The sequence below is a fragment of the Apteryx mantelli genome, chromosome 1, assembly GCF_036417845.1.
Source record: "Apteryx mantelli isolate bAptMan1 chromosome 1, bAptMan1.hap1, whole genome shotgun sequence".
Taxonomy (NCBI): Eukaryota; Metazoa; Chordata; class Aves; order Apterygiformes; family Apterygidae; genus Apteryx; species Apteryx mantelli.
Window position 1 is genome coordinate 27,687,415 of NC_089978.1, and position 23,167 is coordinate 27,710,581.

The following is a 23,167-nucleotide window of genomic DNA, read 5'->3' on the forward strand; positions in this document are numbered from 1 at the left end:
AGCATTGTGATTAGCAAGCATGTTATCTGAAAGGATACAACAGCACACTAGCGGGAAAGGCTGGAAAAAAATTTCCAGAAAGACTGCAAAAGTGAAAGGAAGAAAAAAATTAAGGGACGAACAGCACACATTTTCATCTAAAATGTTATATAATAGTGTTATAAGAAAAACATTTAGGGGTTTGTGTGTATCTGAATGCACACGACTTTTCAGGAATAGGAATTATACCATGATTTGTATTCTGTAGAATAACTGCTATTTGGAGATCCTAGTCTTCCCTGTGGCCTCTGAAGCTCATTTTATTATAAATATTACATGGCAGTAATTTTATTACTTCTGTACAGCTACTACTAAGGAAATAATATTGCTTTGGGTGTGTTCTTTGTGTCTGTGTATATAAGATCATTTCAGACACACACAGACACACTTCACTGGATTTAGAAAATATACCTAGGGTGCTTTGGGCACCCTGCCACCAGGGCTCATACACCCCTCAAAACAAATCTGCTGACAGGTATTTTCTGGACACTGTAATAGAGGCAGAGAAGTTCTTTGCCTCCCAAGTAGCCATGAGAAAACATTTAAAAAAGTCTGTCACAATCAGCTTAATCTTGGGTCTTTCATGACTAGTATTCTAGAAACGTTTTTTCTTGCTTTGCTTCCAGAATGCCACCTGAAAACCAAAAAATTCATGCAGGACAGGGCACCAGGGTAGCCAGGATTAAAGCAGACTTGTTTTGCTAAAAGTCTGGATGAAAATTACTTACCTCTTGTAACTTGACTGGATTTTCTCTTGATTTCTGTTTGTACAAAAGAGAGCAGAATCAATCTGCATCATTTCTGCCCATGTTATTAACGCTAAACAAAGAATTATTAACAACAATATTCTTAGTCAAAAGAAATAAAAGGAATGAGAATTACTTTTACATGCAGAGAAAAAAAGAAGTACTAGAGCAAAAGAGTCTAATTAATAAATGAAGAGGAAGAAAATTAGTGATGATGATATAATTACTGAGTTGCTGACTACTCAGTTTTTAATGAGGGGGAAAAAGGGAGGGAAGTAAGTATAATTAGAAAGTAATGAAGCTTCTCTAAATACAGCTGTTGATAAAATAGAGGTAAGAGAACATGCTGGAAAGTATAATGGCTACATTCACCAGCATACTGCTTTGTACCCAAAGTAATGACAAAGGTTAGATTCTTTTCCGGTTAGACTGGTGTAAGTGAGCATCTATTCAAGGAGCACAAGGGTTATATAAGGACTTCCAGAGAAGCTACAAATAGCGTTTATCCCAAAATATCCCAAAGGGAATTGTCCAACCAACTTACTGACTTTGTTCTTAAAAAGTCATAAAGAAATGAAAGCACATCATAGATATGATTCTGGAGTTCAAAATGAATAAAAGTATTTTCTGGAAATAAGTGTTTGGTAGCTCTGCATTTGTTGTCTGCTAAAAGAACAAACCAGTAGTTATCAAAAATTTTGAAATGATGGCTCTTATATATCTGAAATGGGTTCTGTAGTTTCAGTTCATTTCTTAGCAGACTGCAGTACATCTCTGCTATCGTCCACATTACTTGTTATCTCCATTGACGTTTCTATCAGACAGGCCAAGATTGAAGTAGGTATTCTAGAGAAATTCACTTTACCTTTAAGGATGATCCTCCAAGGTCATATCTGAGGCACCTAGGAGATAAGTGTAAAGAAATTTGTAGCATTCCCTGTAATCTACTTGTATACAGGGCAGCCCCTGTATACAGTCTCTGTGGTCATGGATGAAAATCTTCTCGTGACTACAAATTTCACAGGCCATTTCTGTGTAAAATGCAACAGAGAGTATTCGTGAGGGATAAAAATGATAGCAATCCCATAAATAATAAACCGCAAGGACCAAAGCAAGGCAGAGATAATGCATTCAGCACTATAAAATTTCTGAGACATATGATGTTTAGGAACGGAAGGTAATATGGTGTAAGTTTTAAATTCGCTGTATTGGCTTCATAGTCAGTAACCAAGTCAAATAAACATCAGCTTTACATGCAAGAAAATCTAAAGGGAATGGGTGAAAAAGAAAAAGCATGTCTTTCATACCTGCTTATCTAGAAAAAAATGAAAACATTAGTGCTGCTTTATACTTAAAAAGATGTATATATGGACACAAACAGTCTGAGTTTCATTTTACACTCCCAGCTCTTGAGACCCTAATTCAGTTCTGATGTTAAACTAAACCCCCAATGTACCTAAGTTCTTCTCCATTTATTTTCAAAACTGTGTAGCTATGAAGGATACTAGAAACTTTTCTTGCAAAGAACATTTATTCTAGGAAGTAATATTTGCACAGTGCCTATTATGACAGGATATATCTCTAATTGTTGTCTCTGGCAACATTTAAAACACAAACACATTTAGTCTGCACAGTACCAAACGAAAACAGTATTGACTCAACTCAATACCAAATAAATACAAAATTAAGCAACAGTGCTGTTTATCACTATTTTCTAATTCACTGAACCTGATCAACAATATTTACCATATTTTATATCAATTATAGAATGACAGTGGAGGGAGATCAGGGATGTGAATTGAGCTGAGCCTAAATAGCTAAAACTGAAATTGAGATTTAAATTTCTTGTAGTACTCAGATCCAACCATTGCCTTGCATTGTCTTCTTCAGACACAAATTCTGCAATATGATACAGTAAGGCAGTAAGATTGCTACAATTCAGGAGTTCTACTATAATTGAGAACCCTTTATTTTCTTAAGGATTACTGATTTCAAAACTCTGAAATTCACAATACTTACTCAAATTGTCTAGAAACTCAAGCCAGTGGTTAAGGAGTTAAGGTCAGCAACAATGGAAAAGGTCTTTTCATAAAGTCAGTGTGCTACACTTATTTTATACTCAGATCAGGGGCTCAAACTTCATCTTTATTTGTTTGTGCTGCAATCCTTGCACTTAGGCCACTGAAGTTTTCCCATCAGCACTAGTAGCTTTTTCCAGCTTACTTTCCAAACCCACACTACCTCTAGTGCTCTTCCATTAAACAAGCTCTAAAATCTCACAAAAGAATGACTGCTGTAGGCTTTATTTAATTTTTTGAATTTTTTGGGGGGGGGATTGTTGCTTTTACTACTCATATTTGCTGCACTGACACCTCTCTTGACACACTACTGCACAAGGAGCCCGTGCTGCGCTCCTGTTCTTCATGGGAGGGACCCACAACACACATGATCACAGAATTCTTGCCACAGAGAGGGAATCTTGGACAGTCCTTCTTTTCAAAGAAACAAAACTTTTCTGAGTCCTCTTGAGGGCCACCTAGCCACTTGCACATGACCCCTACCTCAGAACATCCTGGACATAGATTGTCAGCCTATATTTGTTCAGACAAGATTGTTATATTCACCTTTGTTACTTTTAACAAAACTTTTCAACTTTTCCGGTTTTACCATTCCTCTCTCACAGAAACCAGTTTTTCCTGATTATCAGGAACATGTAAGTGAAGGCCTAACCCTAACTGATCTGCCATTCAGCATTTGCACAGGGCACCTACATCCTCTTTGGCAGTACTGTAGAGCAAATAAAGAGTAGGTAAGCTTAACTTTTTTGATGCGTATGAGATGAGAGTAAACTCAAACAATAGGTGGACAAATTCTAGACACCTGTATTTAACCTCAGCTATGTCTCAACTATACTTCAGAGAACTGATACGGAAAATTTTAAAAGATCAGCTCTCTAGATTAACTGTTTAGCTCTTACATGAAATATGTGTGTGTCAAAAAGGTGGAAATTCATAGGTATGGCAAACTTGTGTTACTTGTGCTGTGAGATACTGTCAGGCTAGAGGTGCAACTGTTACTATGCTCCTCTCATTACTCTCTGTCACTGAACTGAGTTCCAGCCTCTTTCTTTGACACCCTTCTTTCCCTCTTCTCCTTGCCACAATCAGCAATCTCCAAACTCCCTGAGGAAGCTCAGTTGCTCTTCAGGAAAGGAGCAATCACCCTCCAAAGCATCCTACCTGACCCAATCACTTTCTTCTTTAAAAAACAAAACAAAACAAAACAGTGCTACTTGATTAGAAGTAGGCACACCCTGTCCTTCTGCATGACACCATATTGAATGACTTCAGATCCTCTAGGTTTAGATCGAGACCTCAGAGCTTGAGCCTGTCTTTGCTCCTCAAGTAAGCTGGAATCTCAGGATCTAAGCCCCTCTTTCTCTGAGTATTTGTATCTGCTGGGAGGGGCTACATGTCTTCAGAACTGTTGCTTCCAAGTCCCAGATGAATGCTGGACACTGGAAGATCCTGCCACTTTGGACATGTCTGTGGCTTCCTTTGAGAATGTCCAAGCTGACTGGGATAAATGACTGTAAAATGAGAGAATTAACAATTTTAACTCAGAAAACTTGGAAATACAAGATTAACATACATATCACCTAATGATTTGTGTGAGGAGAATGTGTCTAATGTGGAGAAAATAGAAATGCATTAATAAGAACAGCTACAGATAAGCGCAGGGGCTGCTCTGGGGGAATTATCATAGGTACACAGGACCTGGCTTGAATTGCATCTCAGCATCTATAGCAAAGGATGTATGAAGCACTCTAAAACTTCTGCCTGTCACATGTGGCCAGTAGCAGAAGGCAATAGAAAGCTAGGGTCATCTGCATATTTGTCAGTGGTTTAGCCATACAGAAAGAAGACTAGCTGCATATGGTAGTAGAGAAGGAGGGAGTCAGCATATTACAAAAGATGGTAGAAGGAGTGAATGAATCCTCTTTCATACATTTAAAGTTAATTTAACCAATGTAGCATTTAACTGTCAACATTTTGAGAATTAGGATCTGTAATTTCTCTCCATGCCCTCTCAGCAACTCCACCCTCTATACGTTTTATACCATAACTTTTATCTCTATTCCATTATAAGAAATCATAGAGAGATTGTGTAGATGGGAACTGCAGATGTTTTTTACAGAATATTTACCTATCCACAATAGTGCAGCAAATTTATATAACTGCAAAAGCTTCCATCTGATTCCTTAGAAAAAAATGAACCTTTCTTTTCTCCTCCTCCCAGAAAATCAATGCAAAAGGTGCTAACACAGTTGTCCCTCTTGCTACTCTATGATCCAGTCTATTTAATTTCAGCAGCGAGACATGGATTCACCTCATCTCTCTTTATATATTTAGCTGGAATGCTTAGTGCCCAGGGGTGTATAGTGACCCTAAGTGTCTCTGCAGTCAGCGAAGAGAGGTATCTGCAAAGGGCGATCCACATCTTTAGTTGGCGTTTCTGAAGCTGCCTGTCACTCTGTGAGGATTATAGAGGGCCACATAACTCTAAAGTTACGTGGAATGAATCTTTGACTCAAGTCTTATACCTTCTAGCTACAGAGGCACAAAGAAGTTTTCTGGCCCAGGCGGCATTAATAAGATCAGTTAGGAAAACAGGCAGTAGCCAAGTGAAACAGGGTGTTAGAGGTCGTTCTTTAAGAAAAGATGCAGAGGTGGTAAAATTTAGCAGAAGCATAGTTATTTCTGGAAGATGTTTTTGTATGAATGTTGAAAAGATGCAAGTCAATCCTGTCTCTATAGATCAGCATTGCACATTGCCTCATCAGAAAATGGCTATTAGACTTTGTCTGACAGTATACCCGCAATTCCCTACATTACCTGAAAAAAATCAAAATTCAAGTATTGCAGGTATTTTTGGCATTGAATAGAAGGAAAAAATAAATCTGCATTTGCCTCTATCTTAACTCTGTATTTTTCTTGTTTTCTAAGGTTTCAGTTTTGCTACATTCTGGAAGGACATGAGATATAGCCAGGAAAACTTAACTCTGCATTAGCAATGATTTTTGACACTGAATAGAGATATCACATCCAAAAAAAGGATAAGCTTTCTCCTCTTTTTGCACTGCCAGAAATCATCTAGAATAATTCATTCCAATCTTAACATTACACAGATTTTAATAAAATTGGGAGACTTCAGAGATGAAAAACAAATGAATAAGATGGTGTGATAACATGTTGTTGAAAGGTAACTTTTTCCACATGTAGTGAAGATATAGAAATGTGACAGCATTCAGAAAATACAGAAAAGTGTAAACACAAGGGATAGAAGGAGTAGCTGAAGCTGTTCCAAAGAGTCTACCTTAGTGAAGCAGGAAAGCTGTATGAAAAGAACCTAACTAACTGAACAGTGAGAATAAATCAGCCATGAATAGTTCTTTAAAAGAGGTGACACAGGATTCATTGTGAGTGATTCAAAATGGTACTAGAGGGCTCATGATGGGTGCTGTAGGGAAAGGTCTTGTATTATTAAGCATAGATCTCTTAACCTGACTATTCAGAGCTGTTGGACATTTGCAGCCATTGAGAGGTCAGAATGCTGCAAGTCTCTAAAATGCAGATTGTTTGCTTGCGGTACAAATAATCTGCTGTAGCTTCAGCAACCAAGAGTAAGGTGTCTCAGTCAGAGCTAGTAACCACAGATGTTCTTTATAGTTAATGGACAGAATGCATCTCCAGTAAGCTATACAACTCATCCCTAGGCATCTAAGAAAGCTTGCATATACCACTCTCAACAAATAGTTATTTCTCTCAGTTGAATATGAATAGAACAGATGGTGACTGGTTGGCCCAGACTTAGAGGTTATGCTTCTAGACATTAAGCTAGAAGAGATGACTTTAATGACTTTTGCTCACAGTTACCTAAATATAGATTTAATTGCTTAACTAGGGATACCAACTTTTGGACATACTGGCATACGCAAGCCCTTAAGATGATTTCTTCATTTATTTCCACATTTTTTAAGTTTAGTTTTCACTAGTTCAATAAACTGTAAATTATGTCAAAGCTGGAATGTGAAGCTTATAAAACTATTTCATAAATATCTGTTTTGAGATCTTACCTAATCTGAGCTAAATTTCTTTTTCTGGAAATGAATTCACAGGGGCAGAAATACAAAATTACATATTGTAAGCACAGCAACTACAACATAATTGTTGTCAGCAAAAAGTACCATAGAACTGTAACACAATTTTTCTAAAGTTTTGACCTTTGCCTTATTCTTAGTAAAAGTTATTCCAGTAGCTAATTTATTTTTTAAGTAGAAATTTCACAAACTACCTTGGACTAATTTAAGAACAGTCAAATGAAAGCACACAAGAGTTAGCCAACATGAAATACAGTTTTTCACTGGCTTCTTCTTCTGAGGATTTATGAGTATAACCAAAGTATTTATTGGGAAGTATTGAATAATTTGACATTACTTAAAGTTTTGTAAATATCAAGACAAAATTACTGTATACATGTGTCCTGAATTTTTAAAGTACTTCTTCATTTTCTTCATGCAAATAGGATCAAACAGTGTAAAGAATCATAATTCCTCAGACAGTATTTCCCTTCATCTTCCTCCTCAGCTGAAATACAGTCACTAGCATAGAATCAACAAATCATTCAGTCTGGAAGTGATCCTGGGAGGTCTCTAGTTCAGGCTCCTGCTCAAAGCAGGGTCAACACTGAATTCAGACCAGATTGCTCAGGGCTTTGTCCGGTCAGGTCCTGAAAAGCAGGTGTGATTTACCAACAGCATATCCACGCTGGCCATTCCCAGTCACCATGTTCTCCTTTGTGTGCCCAGAAATAGCTTCCAAGCAGACTTGCTTCTTGATTTTCTCAGGGACTTCTGAAGATCCTTGGATTGTCCTTGCCATTTTGAAGACCAGTGTAACATCAGCCTTTCTCCATCAGGAATCTCCATCCCCCAATCTCCATGACCTTTCAGTGGTGACGGAACAACGACACCAGCCACCCCCCTCAGCACCATGGGATGCATCCCATTTGGTTCAACGGAGAGAGACAGACACCTGCAAAGAGCAAGTCATCTTATTTTAAAACAGAGGTGATGAGTAGTCTTCTGATTGTGCCTGTTTCTTTCTGCTACAGAAGGAGCATGGGGTGACTACCTTTGAGGCAAACCATTATTTGATGAATGTTTATTTCAAAAGCATTTCCAGCTTAACAACAGTCATAACTGATACACAAAGAAAGGTTTTAGTGTAATTCAGGTGATAGTATGGAGAGAGAAGCATACAGTAAAGATAGCACCTGTTCAAGCCAGCACTGGCAGCAAAAGAAATGCTTGTCAGACTGCATCCTTGGCTGAAAAGATTTAGGTATCTGAAGTCAGACAAGACAAATCCCACCTCTAATGTGTACACAAAGTACTGGTGGAAGTCTGTATGTGAGAAGTAGTTGAAGCTCTCTCTTTTTAAAATAATGCATATTCATTGTTTTCTCTTATTCTTTTGTATGTTATGTGTAGACAATAAAATTGTAGGAGGCTTATTATAGCTAATGATAAGTTATTTTAAAATATATACTTAGAAAGTTGGTACCAAACATATGAGGATTTCCAGGTGTGCACTGAATACAAGGTTTAATCAATAGCTATGGACTAATACTTGGAAATTGATATCTTTTGGATGTGAATGTTGGCTTAAATCATTTCCTTGTTTTGCTATTTTCATTTTGAGGGAAATTCATCATTCATTTGAGCAAATTTTATTCTAAATCTAATCTTTTGGAGGCTCAGCTTAGAGGAAATTAAAATTTGTTCTTGGTAAAAGAAATAACAGGCAGCATTTCAAAAAATGCCTATGTTCGTAAATAAATATTTTGGGTATGTTGAGTTTTCTGTATGAGCAATTCCTAGCTAACTGTCCAAGTTTAACTTACTGTTTTTGTCTTTGAAACATTTACGCTCTGCTAGACATGCTGAAGTAGCTTAATAATTCAATAAATAAATGCATTTATTAATTATTTAGTATAGTACCAGAGGAAAAGAAAGCAGACAGTGTCACTTCACAACCCAAGGATTTTCCATTTTGCTAAAATTTATCACAATAGTATTGACATTGTAACGGAAAAAATATGTATTAGTAGGGCCTGGAAAGGGAATAAATGAAAAGGGAATGTTGTGCTGCTCCTGGTGCTGCAGTTGTTGCTTGTAGATTTTTCTTCCTGCTGTTATTGATGATCTGGCCTTAGAATTTCTACTCTAACATTACTCAGAGAAATGTTAATGACTTTTCAGTCCTGCTTTTCTTTTTTATGTCAGTGTTCTAGCTAAGTTCAAGGCATTGTCTTAGAATATAGTTATGCTCATAAATTACATCTGCAGGTGATCCATGTTTAATGTTTACACTCAAGACACCTCAAGATTCTTTATCACCTAATTACATTTGTATTATCAGATTACTACAGAAAAACTCTTGGACCAGATTCCTATCCACTGCAATATATGACACTGATTTCAGTGAAGTTCCATTGAAAAGCTGATTTATATAAATTAAGAATCTAGCTCTTAATATAAGACAGTTTAGAGTTTGTGAGGAGAGGAGGATTAAGAGCACAGGGATACCTTTCTGTCATTTTTTTCCAGACTTTATTTGCTTTTTCAAGGTGGATGACAGATAGAAATTCAGACAGAACACAGCTATCTAGCTTTGTATTAACCTAGCACTTGCTTGTGATAACATCTTGTATTACAAAGATTTATAGATTCACTATTATCAATAAATATTTAGGACACAACTTGCACAGCACCACCCTCCATTAGGACCTGTCTGTACATACGCTTTCAACAGCACATTCACTAACATACAATCTAAATATTAAATTCATTTATTTTAATTTTCCTCCGTCCCTTTAATTATAACATGAGAAAATGATACTGATGATTTAGTGGAAATTCTCAGTCAAATAAGCAAATTTCTAGCTTTCCCTATGTTCTCTTCTGGATTCATTAAAAGTGCTTTTCCCACAGCAGGTTTCATAAATAAGCTGAGAAATCCTGTTTTCACATACGATAACTTGTTTCAGTGCATCATTTCTCTTATAATTTGACAAAAAGCATGTTTTAAAGATAGTATTAGTTACTTAGCAGTACTACACTGAAACCACACTTTTAACCAGGGTCCTGTCGCATTTACATTGTACAAGCAAGGAAAAAACACTGTTCTCCTGACTATCCTAAAATTTGGTCAAAGACAAAAACTACAATCAGGTATTACAAAAAGTGAAAACAAGAGAAGACAAAGGGTGAATTTAGCAATAACAGTAACAGTGACAGTAATACTTGTTATAAAGACACAAGCACAATTTGTGTGGTTCAGAATCATATTTTTGTTATGAATAAATATAAATAAACCAGATATCAACAAAGAATATAATGGTTCTTTGCTGTAATGTATGTAACAGCCATATAATAGTAGTCATCTGTGCAGAGTACATTGACATTTGAGTTATGCAATAAGCTAGAGCCATAAATCTGGAAAAAAAAATCACAGGAATAAATAAGAACAAGAAAAACAGACGTTGAAAATGAATATGGTATTTCTTCTGCCAGGAAGAACATTCAGCACTTTGATGGCAATGAAGAATTCTGTGTATTCTGGAGGAAATTGTTGCATTTAAAGGATTTTCATGATGTTTTTTAAGTTCTTTGCTCAATTGTGTTGTGTCTAGACAAGTAAATCACCTAAAGCACTATCATGAATACCTGTGACTCTAAAACATAGGCCATATTTGAAAATCTGTCCTTAAATTTCTTTCTAATAGCTATGTAGAGAATAATATCTTTGGATATGCTCAGTAATGTTTGGAGAGGCAAAAAACTGCTTACCTTGCAGTAACTGGTTCTGTGGGATGCGGGGTTTACAAAGATTCCACTCTCTTTGTGCATTTGTATCCCAGGTATGAGAAATATAATTCCTGTTTAATAAACTAATAAAAAGCATGGCAACTTTATCAGCCTCCCATTTTATTCAATAATAAAAACTCCTAATTGTCAGAACTCCAATTTGTCAAGACAGAACACGGGCTTGAAAAGCTTAATTAGAATAATATAAATTATTCTTTCTTCTCTGACAGAGTAGAAACTCTTGGTGAGTTGCAAGCAGTGTTATTTGTGGAGATGAGTAAGAGGCCTTCTGTAGTATCAACAGAAAGAGCTCTCTACCAAACCTTTTATCTGTGTAAGGGATTGCACAATAGCACAATGTGGTATCAAATTACAGACAGAATGCTATATTGTTGTTACAAATCTCAATCATAGAGATGTTTTCAAAAAAATTGCAGCAGAAATTGTATGAGTTCAGTTCATATAACATCTTATACATTCTAGGGTATACTTCATCATTAAAACAGCATGAACATATGTTGTTTGAAGCCCACTGAGACTCTTTGAAGATACCTGCCATTCTGAAAATGTCACCAACAGTTTTGGTGGAAATGTAATCGCAAGTCTAATCTAGACCTCTCCAGAAAGAAGAAAATCAGTTTAAATACATCCAGGATGTAAAGCTGTGCTTTGGCTTGAGAAGGAGGTGTAGGAAAAGACATTGAGGGAGGGATTCATTAATTTGGGGGTGAAAAAGTTGCAGTGAAGAACCTAAACTGAAGCCTCTGCATGCTTTCATGGAAATCTGTCTAGGAAGAACCACTATGAGCTCAGGAATTTCTTTATTCTCTGAGTCACCAGGAAATCAGTCTACAAGGAAAAGTGAAGAACAGAATAGGTACTGAGGATCTGCTAATCCAGGAATTCAGCATTTAGCCTGAGAAGTACAAGTAGAAAGTTGAGTCCTTTAAGCAACCTTGATAAATAGACCATGACCAAGTACCAACTTAAAGGCAGTGCTCTGCTTGCTGGTGGAGTATACATACCACAAGCTGTACAAACTGTCTATGCTACAATATAAGGATGGGGGAGTTTGAAAGCAGAGAACCAGTCCACTGGATTAAAAGAGAACATGCCAATCCTGAATTTGAAACAATAAATAAAATGTTTGAAATGTTGAAGATCTAGACTGGAGACTCTGGAGGCTCTTTGGACTCTGAAACTACTGGGAATTGGAAGGCTTTGTCTAGAAATTCTTGAGGTACTTTACCATTTCCAGATGTAGTAACAAGCTGATTTCATGTTCTAAAATCACGTCTTGAAAATTATTTCTAAAAGGTGATGAAAAAAGAGTTGTGAGGTTGTAATTATCTGACAGCAGCTGAGACTTCAGATCTTGTTAAGTTCCTAGATTTTGGAACTAAGAAATGCTGTCAGTTGTGATGTTGTCTTCTTGAAATAGTGAGTTCTCTAAAGTAACAAGGGTACTGTACTAGCTACTATATATATATTATATCTGTTTTATATACTGCTATATAAAATGAGCCAGGGGCCATTTTCTGGCTCTGAGGTCAGCTCTTGGGCATCTAAACTTCGTATTGAACTTTATACATGTATATAACACACAACATCATCTAAACATCTGAATGAGTCCAATCTATGAGGTGGTACACTCAAGTCCAAGTTTATCACCAGCAGGTAAGATTGAGTTCATTTTACTACGGTTCATTTACATCAAAAGGCAAAGAGGAGACAGTGGATACTGGTTTTTATATCTTTTACAGACAGTTGTGCTGGCAGCAGCCACTTTTTTCATAATAATCTACTTAATAAAAAACAGTCTCTTAACCTGATTTTGAACTCGTGGTTCCCACTTCCAAAGATATTGCCTCAGCCACTATGCAGGAATGATAAGATAGTGGGATAGTGCCTATCCTTTGTGCTGGACCTTTATGTAGAAAGAAGCGTAATATTAATGGGAGTGTAGAAAGAATAAACAAAAAGAGCTTGACTTTTTAGTTCAAAGAGGAGGAGGCTGGCTCTCAAGGAAGAGAGAGTCCCATGTTCTAGCTGCTGAAGGGAACTTCACTGTGAATGGAGATACTTACTGTGCAGCCCTGATTTAAGCACTGATTCAAATGCACCCTCATATTCACTGTTTCATATCAGTCAGCTCTAGGCAGTTCTTCACACAGAATACGAGAGCACTTACCCCACCTTTGGAGGCAATTATATACAGAGGTAGTTGCCTCAAATAACAGAGAAAGAGAGGTACCTCATTCGATCTTCAGAGTCACTCTTTGTTAGGCACTTGCTTTTCTCTTTTGACAGTACAAAGAGACAAAGACCACAGATGATTCAAATCATTCTGTTGTAATCACTAGACTTAACAGTAGGGAGAGTACAACGCTAAGTCTGTCAGTGGGTCTGGTCAATCAGTGAATTTCAGAAAACAACTCACAGGGGAAAAAAAGAAGATTAGGAGAAATCATCTGCCCCAAAAAGTAGTGCTTGTGTTAAGAATGAAACTGGATGCTGGAGCAAAATTATCTTCTGAAAAGGCACTGGTCTGAGACCAGAAGGCAGAGCGAACAGACAGTAAATGTGAAATATCTATCAGAATGTCTTGGATCATCAGCAAGCCAAAATGTTTTTTTTATCAGTTTTGCTAAAGAAACATTTAGCCAGAAGATTATAAGGTAATGACTCTATTTTTGCTTTTAAATGCAAGAATGAAAGTCCAATCAATATAGCAAACCATTCACAAACTGAGCTAACTGTGTTTGAAAAGCAAGCCTTCTCAGTCTGAGCTTGCTAAAACTGCATTTCAGGAGGCCAAGAATCACTTCAAATGAGCTTACATACTCTGTATATAGTATGCAATGAACAGATTATCTAAATGTTTTATGCATCTTAAAAACCAATAATTACAAAATTCTGGGCAAAAAATAGGTATGTTAGGGCAATCTTAGAAGATTAAATCAGTTATAATTTTGCCTGTGTCTGCAAAAATATAAAGATACAGGTTAGACAACCCAGCTGTGGTGATATCAGCTCCCACAATTAGTGTTATGTGCAAAGAAAGTAGTCAAAGGAGAGGGAAAAGATGATTCTTCAAAGAAAAAAAAAAGCAGGAATAAGCTACTGTGCTATGATGTTAGGCTCTTCTGTTAAACAGTGGAGAAAAATTCCATGAAAAGAGAGACTGTGCATGTAACCAATATCCAGATTGAACACTGAGGTTAAAGGCTGAAGTAAAGACTGTCTTGTTTCCCTCATAGCCACATCAAACCCAAATATATTGCAGCCTATCTGTAAAGAAATTAAAGATGGCATTGATGTGTCTACCTGAAGTTGGAAACTGTGAAACTGTAAGTAATTGAACTGTGTGGAGGGTAATAAAAAAACAATAGCTATCCAAGAAATAAGTCAAAGTTGTGAGTCTTGACGGGCCCTTCCTTTAAACACGCAAACCTTTGAAATGCTCTGTGTACAAGGCACAGTGAGACTGACAGTCTGAAGAATCAAATATAATGTTGGCACTGTTCAAACATTGCAACTCAGTTATTACTTGCCAGGTCTGCATAAACTGTAGGGAAAATAGCCCGGTGATATACTACAGTTTCATGTTAGTATAAAGAGAAATAGGTTAAAGTTATTTCAGTGTTAGAAAAAAAGAACTTTAAATAAACAGAAGTTGACAAAGTCCTATCTAGAATAAGTTGTACTAATATATTCTTAAAAGCTACCTTCCATTTACCCAAGCAAATAATAAATAAACTGTAGAAAGGTCCATTCTACAGTCCAAAAATGCCAAAGTTAAGTTTGCCTGTGCAAGTATAACTACTCCCTTGTGCTTATGTATTATGACAGCCTAATTGCTTGATCACCTACTAATATTCAAACGATACATTAGAATATCTTGCAATAACTTTTACAGCCCTTCTGAGACACATTTTGGAAGGCAGGGCTTTCCTGGAGACTCTTCTTTGTTCACTAGGTATCTTAGTAAATAAATGTTATTCATGGACTTTAACACACAAAAAACTTGTAAATTTGCAAATAGGTTGCTGAAAAATGTATATTGTAATGAAGAAAATGGTAAATAATTGTGAAACTCAAGACAAACTTGCCACATTACAGAAGTGTGCAAATGGCTTCAGTGAAGTTCAATCTACCTTATCAAAACCCCTCCCCACTATTCTCTCTCTGTCCTCTTTTTTGCGGTCCTAGAAAGACTGTGAGGACTGAACAGTAAAGACCAAATCCTTTCAAGAACAATTTCAGCTAGGGATGTATCTGCTGGAGAAGTTTTCAAAACTTCCTTCTCTAACATTCCTGTCTTATTGACAAATGTAGAATGCCCAGAAGTTGTGTTTTTCCCTTCATCAATATGTAGTAGTAATTTACAAAAACCTGACTTAGCATTTATACCTTGAGTGTATCAGAGCCAGGAGACAAAAAATGACATGAGACGTTGCCTGCCAGGCAGGTCATCTAATGTGTGCGGGAGGGAAACAGTGCTGTGCTGAGCTGCTTTTATAACTAACACCTAGGGAGTGCCCCGGCCAGGAATGCCACAAACAGCATGGAAACAGGAACGCCACAGTCAACAAAGCAGTTCACGCAAGAGGGAAAAGTGAGGGAGCTTGGACACTCTTTCTGAGACTGCACAGGATTACAAGACATCTTGACCTAGACTGAGTTCCTGAAAGAGGACTTGGCCATCCAGGTCTTGGGCTGCAGGGAGCACCTGTTGCTTCTCTGTAAGACTGAGCTCGAACAACATAAGGGTGGGGGCTCACTCTTTCCCTGAGAAAACATCACAGCTGTCAATCACACTGACAAGTGGGATGAGAAGCATCTCAATTGCCCATTGCAGCACAGGAAACAAACAGGACTGTCACAGACAGTCACAGAGCTATGGTCACAGAGCGATGACCTTTTGAGAATCACAGAGGCTGGCTCACATGGCTAGCGTGATGGAAAAGATGGATACAAACTCTTTAGGAAGGGTAGGCTGGGAGACAAGGAGGAGGGGTTCTGTTCTACACAGACAAGATGTTTGAAAGCACAGAGCTCTGCTATAGAAAGGGTAACGAGCCAGTCAAGAGCTCACGTAACAGGATCAAGGAGGAAGTCAACAAGGGGAAGCTGTGATGAGCATCTACTACAGACTTCCCCAACAAGAATAGGAGGTGGATGAAGCTTTCTTTAAACAACTGAAAGAAGCCTAGTGATTGCAGACCCAAGTTCTCATGGGTGTCTTTAACCACTCCATATCTGCTGAAAGAGCATTATGGTGGGAGCAAGCAATCCAGGAGTTTTCTGGAATGCATTGAGAATGGTCTTTTGACACAGATGATGCGCAAGACTAACTATGGAGGTGATCTGCTGAGCCTGCTACTCACAAATAAGGAAAAACTATTTGGGATATGAATACCAATGGCAGCCTTGGCTTTAGCAACCAAGTGATGATGGGAATTTAAGATCCGGAGAGAAGTGATGAAGACAAGTAGCAGAATAATGACCTTTGACCTCAGAAGAGCAGATTTTGTCTTCTTTAGGGATCTGCACGGTAGGATCCCATCAGACGCTGCCCTGAAGAGCAAGAGACCCAGACAGCTGGTTGATTTTCAAGGACAACTTCCTCAAAACACAAGAATTCCATCCTGAACTTGATGCTGGAACTTGAGCAAGTATAGCAGAAGGTCAGCTTGACTAAATGAGGAACTCCTGATTTTTGCTCAAATGCAAAAAAAAAAGAAGTGTATCTGGAGGTGGAAGCAGGGATGAGCTATTCAACAGCAATACAGAGAGTATCCTGAGTGTGCAGGGATAGAATTAGAAAAGCAAAAGCTCAGCTGGAATTCAAATTAGCAAAGGACCTGAAGGATCACAAGAAAGGCTTTTACAGGTACACTGGCAACAAAAGGAAGAGTAAGAAAAATGTAGGCCCATGGCTGAAAGAGTTGAGGGACTAGTCACAAAGAATATGGAAATGGCTGAAGTACTCGATGCTTTTTTACCTCAGTCTTTACTGGTAAGGTCTGCTCTCAAGCCTCCCAAGTTCTTGCGCCTAGTGGCAGAGTCTGGGGGAGTCAAGTGCTACCTGTGGTAGAGGAAGAGTGAGCTGGGGATGACTTAAACAAGCTGCAACATGCAAGCAGTACTGCTTAGGGAGCTGGTCAACGTCATTGCAAGGCTGCTTGCCATCATCTTTGAAAGGTTACAGTGATCAGGGCAGATTCCTGATGACTGGAAAAACACAAATGTCACAATCATCTTCAAGAAGATTGGGAAAGAGGATCCTAGAAACTACAAGCCAGTCAGCCTAACCTCACTCCCCAGGCAAATTATGGAACGTGTCCTCCTGAAAACCATTTTCTGGCACATGAAGGAGAAGAACATGATTAGGAACAGTCAGCACAAATTTATCAAAGCAAATCACGCCTGACCAACCTGATTGCCTTCTTTAATGACTTGGATGGCTTTGTGAATGAGGGGAAAACATTTATGTTGTATACCTTGGCTTTAGCAAAGCTTTTGACATCTATCCTGTAGATAGGACATAGATATACTACTGGAGATAGATAGACTGGATGGATGGACTACAAAGCGGGTGCAAGACTGGCTGGAAAGCCAAGCTTAAAGAGTAGTGGTCAGCTGTTCAGACTCCCAGCTGGGGGATGGTTATTAGTGGCATTCCTCCAGACTGGATACTGGGGCTGATTCAGGAAGCAGTTAGGGCTGGCTGCTTCACAAGGGATACTGAGCTGGAAGCCAAGTGTGATAGCAACACTGGCACAGACAGGGGCCTTGTCAGTAAGGGCTCTATAGTGTCTGAGCGAGGTGAACAGGGCTGATCTGGCTATGGTAATCAGGGTCAGACACAGCCCAGATATTGCTTGGTAAGTCCACAGTGATGAGGCAGCTCCAAGGTCAGGCCAGGAAGTCAGTCCATTAGTCAGGGTCCAGGTCTAGGTCAGTGGTACCCATGACCAGGCACATCCTTGGCTACAACACAACTGGAGCTGTAGCTCAGGTGGGGGCCAAATGGTAGAGACTCAGCTTAAAGCTGCTTCCATAGGAAGGTGGTGGTCCCTTGCTGAGGCCTTCCTGCAGAGCTGTCTGGGAGCACTCTGTCCAAGGTCACCAAAGGAAGGGGACAGCCCTCAGCTGCACTGTCTCTAAGTTGGTCCTGAGCCCAGGGAGCTAAGCCTCCAGGAGGGGGATGCTCTCAGGGCTCTTACACTGATACTGTTTAATGCCTTTATTAAGGACCAGAATGACTGTATGGAATGCACTCTCAGGTTTGTGAATGACACCACCAAGGTGAATGGTTGATAAGACGGATGGCAGGGCTGCTGTTCAGAGGGACCTCAACAGACTGGAGCAATAGGCTAAGAGGAACCTATCAGGGAACAGTAAGGACAGGCTGCTCCACAAGGGAAAGTGAGCCAGGAGCAAGGCAGGCAGGGGCAGTGACATCAGCGACAAGATCCAGAACACAGTCAGCAAGCCAGGGTCAGGATCAGGTCTGGACACAGTGATTAGGGTCAGTGATCACCCAGAAAGTCTGCAGTGACAAGGCATGTCTGATATCAAGCCAGGAAGCCAAGCCAGCAAGTCCGGGTCAGGGTCAGGATCAAGGAGGTACAAGATCAGGTGCAGACATAGCTGCTGTAAAACTGCGCTGTAGCATGGGTAGGGGCTGGCAGTAAAATCTCAGCTTAAAAGCAGCTCCCAGGGGAAAGGAGGGGCAGGCCCTCACTTCTAGCTTCCTTCACAACTCTTACCAGTGAAGGAGCTGACCTTGGACTCAGCCAGCTAAACTACTAGAAGAGGGGAATGCTCTCAGGGCCCTGACAGCACCTCATGAAATGCAACAAAGTCAAATGCAAAATCCTGCATCTGGGATAAAACAAATCTCTGCAATGGTACAGGCTAATGGCTAACTAGAAAACAGATCTGTAGGAAAGGACCTTGGGGGGCCTAATGGACACAAAATAAACATGAATAAGCAGTGCACTTTTGCAGCAATGTAGGCTTAACTACAAATTGGGTTGCATTAGAGTGTAGCCAGTGTGAGAGCTGAAATGATTATTCTCCTCTAGCTGGCACCTGTGAGATTACATTTGAAGAACTGTGCCAAGTTTGGGGCTTCCCAAGAAAAGAAAGACATTGACAGACTGGTGGAGTAAGTTCAGCGGAAGACAGCCAAGATGGTTAGAGAGCCTGAGCACAAGACATACAAGGAGAGGCCAGGAGAGCTGGGTTTGTTCATTCTGAAGAAAAGAAAGCTAACTGACAGCTAATTGTTGTCTTCAACTATACCACAGGTGGCAACAGGGACTATGGAGCCAGACTCCTTGGATGTGCACAGTGAAAAAACAAGAAGCAATGAACAAAAGTTGCAGCAAGGTAAATTTCAGTGAAGTACATAGGAAAAAAAAAAACTCACCATGAACATAATCTTGTTCCAGTATCAGAACAAGATTCCCAGAGAGGCTGTGAAATCTTCATCACTGGAAATATTCAGAACGTGATGGGACAAGGTCGCTCAGCAATCTGCGCTACATTCAATGTTGCATCTAACTTCAAACTTGATCCTGCTTAGAGACTGGGAGTTGGGAGGGCGGAATAGAAGGGAGAATTAGACAAGGTCACCTTCCAAGGACCCTTTCAGCCTAAATTATTTTATGTTATGCATCTCAATATCAGCACGGCTCTTGAGAATATCTTAGACCATATTCTGAAATCAAAACTTGGAAACATGGTCTTTATGCAACTTTTATTCTAAGATAAATGAAGAGCAGGTACTGATGGCTCACTGTCCACATGGACAGTTGTGCCATGTGTGCTTCTGCAGGGGTGACCAAGGTTTGATACTATACAATGCTGTCATTAATGACCCAGATGAGGGAACAGAGTGTGTGCTTATTAAATCTCCAAACAACATGAGGCTGTAAGGGACTGTGTGTACACTGGAGGACAAGATTAAAATTCAAAATGATCTTGACAAACTGTAAGAATGGTCTGAAAAAAAACAGGATGTTACTGAACAGAGACAAGTGTGAGGTATTACTTTTAGAAGGCATACCAAGTTGCACAAATACAGGCTGTGGCTCATGCAGCTTGTTTGTACTTCTGTAGGACAGGATCCAGGGGCAACAGTGGATCATAGCTGAGTAAGAGTCAACAATGTCAGGTTGCAGCAATAAAAGCAAACACCACTGGTATTTTTTCTATAAAAGGTGTAGCTTGCAACACATGGGAAATAGTCTTTCCACTCCACACAGCACTGTAAGGTCTCAATGGAAGTACCAAGCCCAATTTTAAGCACTACTTCAGGAAAGATGCAGAACAATTAATTCAAGAGCATGACCTTAAACATAAACCTTATTGGAATGAAGATGACAGAATAATATTGACTCACCTCCGTGCAACTGTAAACATACAAAAACACGTCCTTTTCCCTGCTGTTCATCACATCCCTTCTGTTATAGTCATAGATCCAAATGTTTAAGCCAAAATCAGTAAAATATCATGAAGGGTAATCCTGAAAGTAAGGCAAAATAACACTTAGAACCTGAGCTGGAGAAGGAACTTGTGTATCATGACTCTTTCATAAATGGCTTTTTTTTTTTTTTTTTGCCATGGATGTGAGAGGAGAAAGGAACTATCCTGAATAACACATTCTTTTCTTTTTAATGTAAGCAAACAAGCAACCAAACAAATCACTTTTGACAAATCCTGCACTTAGTTTCATTTATGAGACTTCACTGAAGTCAATTGCTTTGCAGGAATATAATAAAGACTGATTTGCTGGGTGTTTTCTTTTTAACTATTTCTAAAGTTACGGATATAATAGCTAAAATATATCTTAGGAAGACAATGTCAGATAATACTCATAGCTGCTGTAGAATCCTGGTGATAATGATATTTCGGTAATTGTCAAGTATTTATAGATGATAAAACTAGACCTTCAAATATATATACATCGTTGACATAAACTAGACTACCAATTTTAAACCGTCCTTCCATCTCTATTTCTTGGTGTAATATAAATGTTAGATCAGTAAAGTTGTAATTTAATCGTATCTGTTTGGGAAAATGCTTGCAATGAGATATGAGAGCTTGCTATAATTTTTGTCTGCCATTGTTGGTCATACTGCAATATCTAGACAAAGGTCTGTGACCAGCATCTTTTCTCTCTAAGTATTTATTTGCTTCCAAGTAGTTTAAGCACAAACATGGAAAACATGGAGAAGCATACAAACTAAACATCACTTGCCAATAAATTTATTTTTTTCTTCGATAAATACACAGATATAATAGCAATGATCAATTTGTCACACTATTGCAGATGTTTTCACCAAAATTTACTTTCCATCATAAGTTATTGTCTATAAACACATTAAAAGAAAAACATTAGAAGTAACAATAATTTAGCTTTTATATATGAAACTCAGAAAAATGCATATTTGTATCATTTTGAGAGAGCTGAATTCATTTTCTGAGAGCCACATGCTTTTAGCCCTATTTACAGTTTTGAGGTTATGAGGAAAACTATTTTTTTCTAAATATAGCTCACAGAAATCTAGTTGCAAAAAATGAACTATCAATGGGTAGTATGGCCTGATTTCCTTGTGAATTGCCCATACTGTGATGGAACTTCAAAAAGATGAAAATAACTTCAGAGGTTAGCTGTTAGTTAGCTGACAGCTTGGCACATAGTAGACAAACGGAGGCTTAACATAGAGTAGGGAATACTAGAGATGAGAGACTAACATAACTTTTCTTAAGGTGCATACTGTTGTCCAGAAAATAGATACTTACAGGTCCTCAAGCTATGAAATCCCCATTATACAAGAGCCAACAATATAGACTGAAGCATTTACAGATCAAGGTGACACAAAAACAGCAACAACAATAAAAATCAGTTATGGAGAGGTCCAACAAAGAGGTCACCTCAATACTAAAAACAACTGTAGTCATTTCAGTATTTAAAAGGTTCTTATGGTTAAGTATATATAAAATAATAAAAAAAGAATAAAATGGCTGAATTGATGAAGTAGCTCAAACTGATGGCTTTAAAGCAAGACTGGTGGATCAATCACAGAACAAACCCTTTCAGAGTCAAGAACGTAAGAGCTACGCGTTATCATAACAAATTGTGCTGTCTGCTTTCTGTAACAATGTTGAATCCTGTTATTTACATGCATGCACCTTTTACTCTGATTACACCATAATACCATACCATAATACCATATCCACTTAGCAGAAAATGACAATTAGAATACATATTTTCATTTAAAATTAAAAGAGTTATATTTAAGTGGTATAAGTGGTTCTGGTCATTATTTAACTACTTCCAAGACTATCCCTTCTTTTTACTCTAAAAGCTTACATTTAAGGAGCTCTTAGTAGTAATATTTACAACAAACATAATGTCTATTTTATTTTTACTAGATAGAAAAACAGAGAGAAATTTAATTTTGAATAATATCAATTTCATATAGATATTGTTAGCTACAAGTTTTTTAAATCACAACTGAATTATGTGGATAATCTATTGCAATAAAAATCAAAATATCTTAGTGAACACACACTGGCTTCATATGCTTTACCATGATTGAGATGTTTATAATCCCCCTGGAAGGCCTGTTACAATGTTTTTGAAATTGCACAGGGTATGAGAAAACTTGCCTCTAACTGGAAGTACATACAAGATATTTTTATTTCTTGTTTTTTCTGTTTCAAGACTAAAGAACAGGAATTATAGAGAGAGCAAGTAGAAAATGTTTAAAGCTATAGTACCAAGGAAATTCTGAGCTCAGGTTTTTACTCCTGCTTTAATGCACCCTATTGTGGGGAAATTTAAAAACAGTGAATGGAACTATTTTGTGCAATACATATACACAGCAGGGTAAGTTTAGATGCTGTGATAACCTTTCAGTTTGTATTTCCTTGCTTTTTATTTTAAGCTTACAAGAAATCCTACTTTTCAAGAGAAAGGGGCTAATAGCACTTCCTGAGCCTGGCACAGGAACAAATCACATTACACTTACTCATGAGAATAGTCTAATTAAACACAACAGGAGTCCTCATATGGACATGGTAAAGCAAGTGGCATTTTGATGCTAGTGCAGCAGATGAATGAAAATTCTGTCTTTTAAACATAGCTCAGTCCTGATCTACATCAGCCATTTCAAAACATCATTATTTTTTCCAAGATTTAGTGTAAAGCAAATATATACCTGTACCAAATAACCTTATTCATTTAAGCAGATCCATTATTTGTAGCCAAGAGTCTGTCTTCTAGAACATTATTTGTAGCCAAGAGTCTGTCTTCTAGGATTTTTTTCCAAGTCTTTTCAGTTGAATGACTACATAAGCTTTTCACCCCCCAAATCTTCTGTAGTATTGCTACATTAATTTATTTTACAATTCAAATAAACATTGAGGT

The 23,167-nt window shown here is 38.1% G+C and overlaps 1 long non-coding RNA gene across 1 annotated transcript; it reads right to left on the reverse strand.

Annotated features, from left to right (window-relative positions):
• Positions 1-7,320: 7,320 nt before the first annotated feature.
• LOC106500462 (uncharacterized) lies at positions 7,321-20,178 on the reverse strand. The gene is made up of 3 exons (XR_001295415.1): positions 20,135-20,178; positions 19,160-19,318; positions 7,321-7,879 (listed from the first exon to the last, which is right to left on the reverse strand). It is a non-coding gene; the product is annotated as an uncharacterized lncRNA (long non-coding RNA).
• Between the last annotated feature and the right edge of the window lie 2,989 nt (positions 20,179-23,167).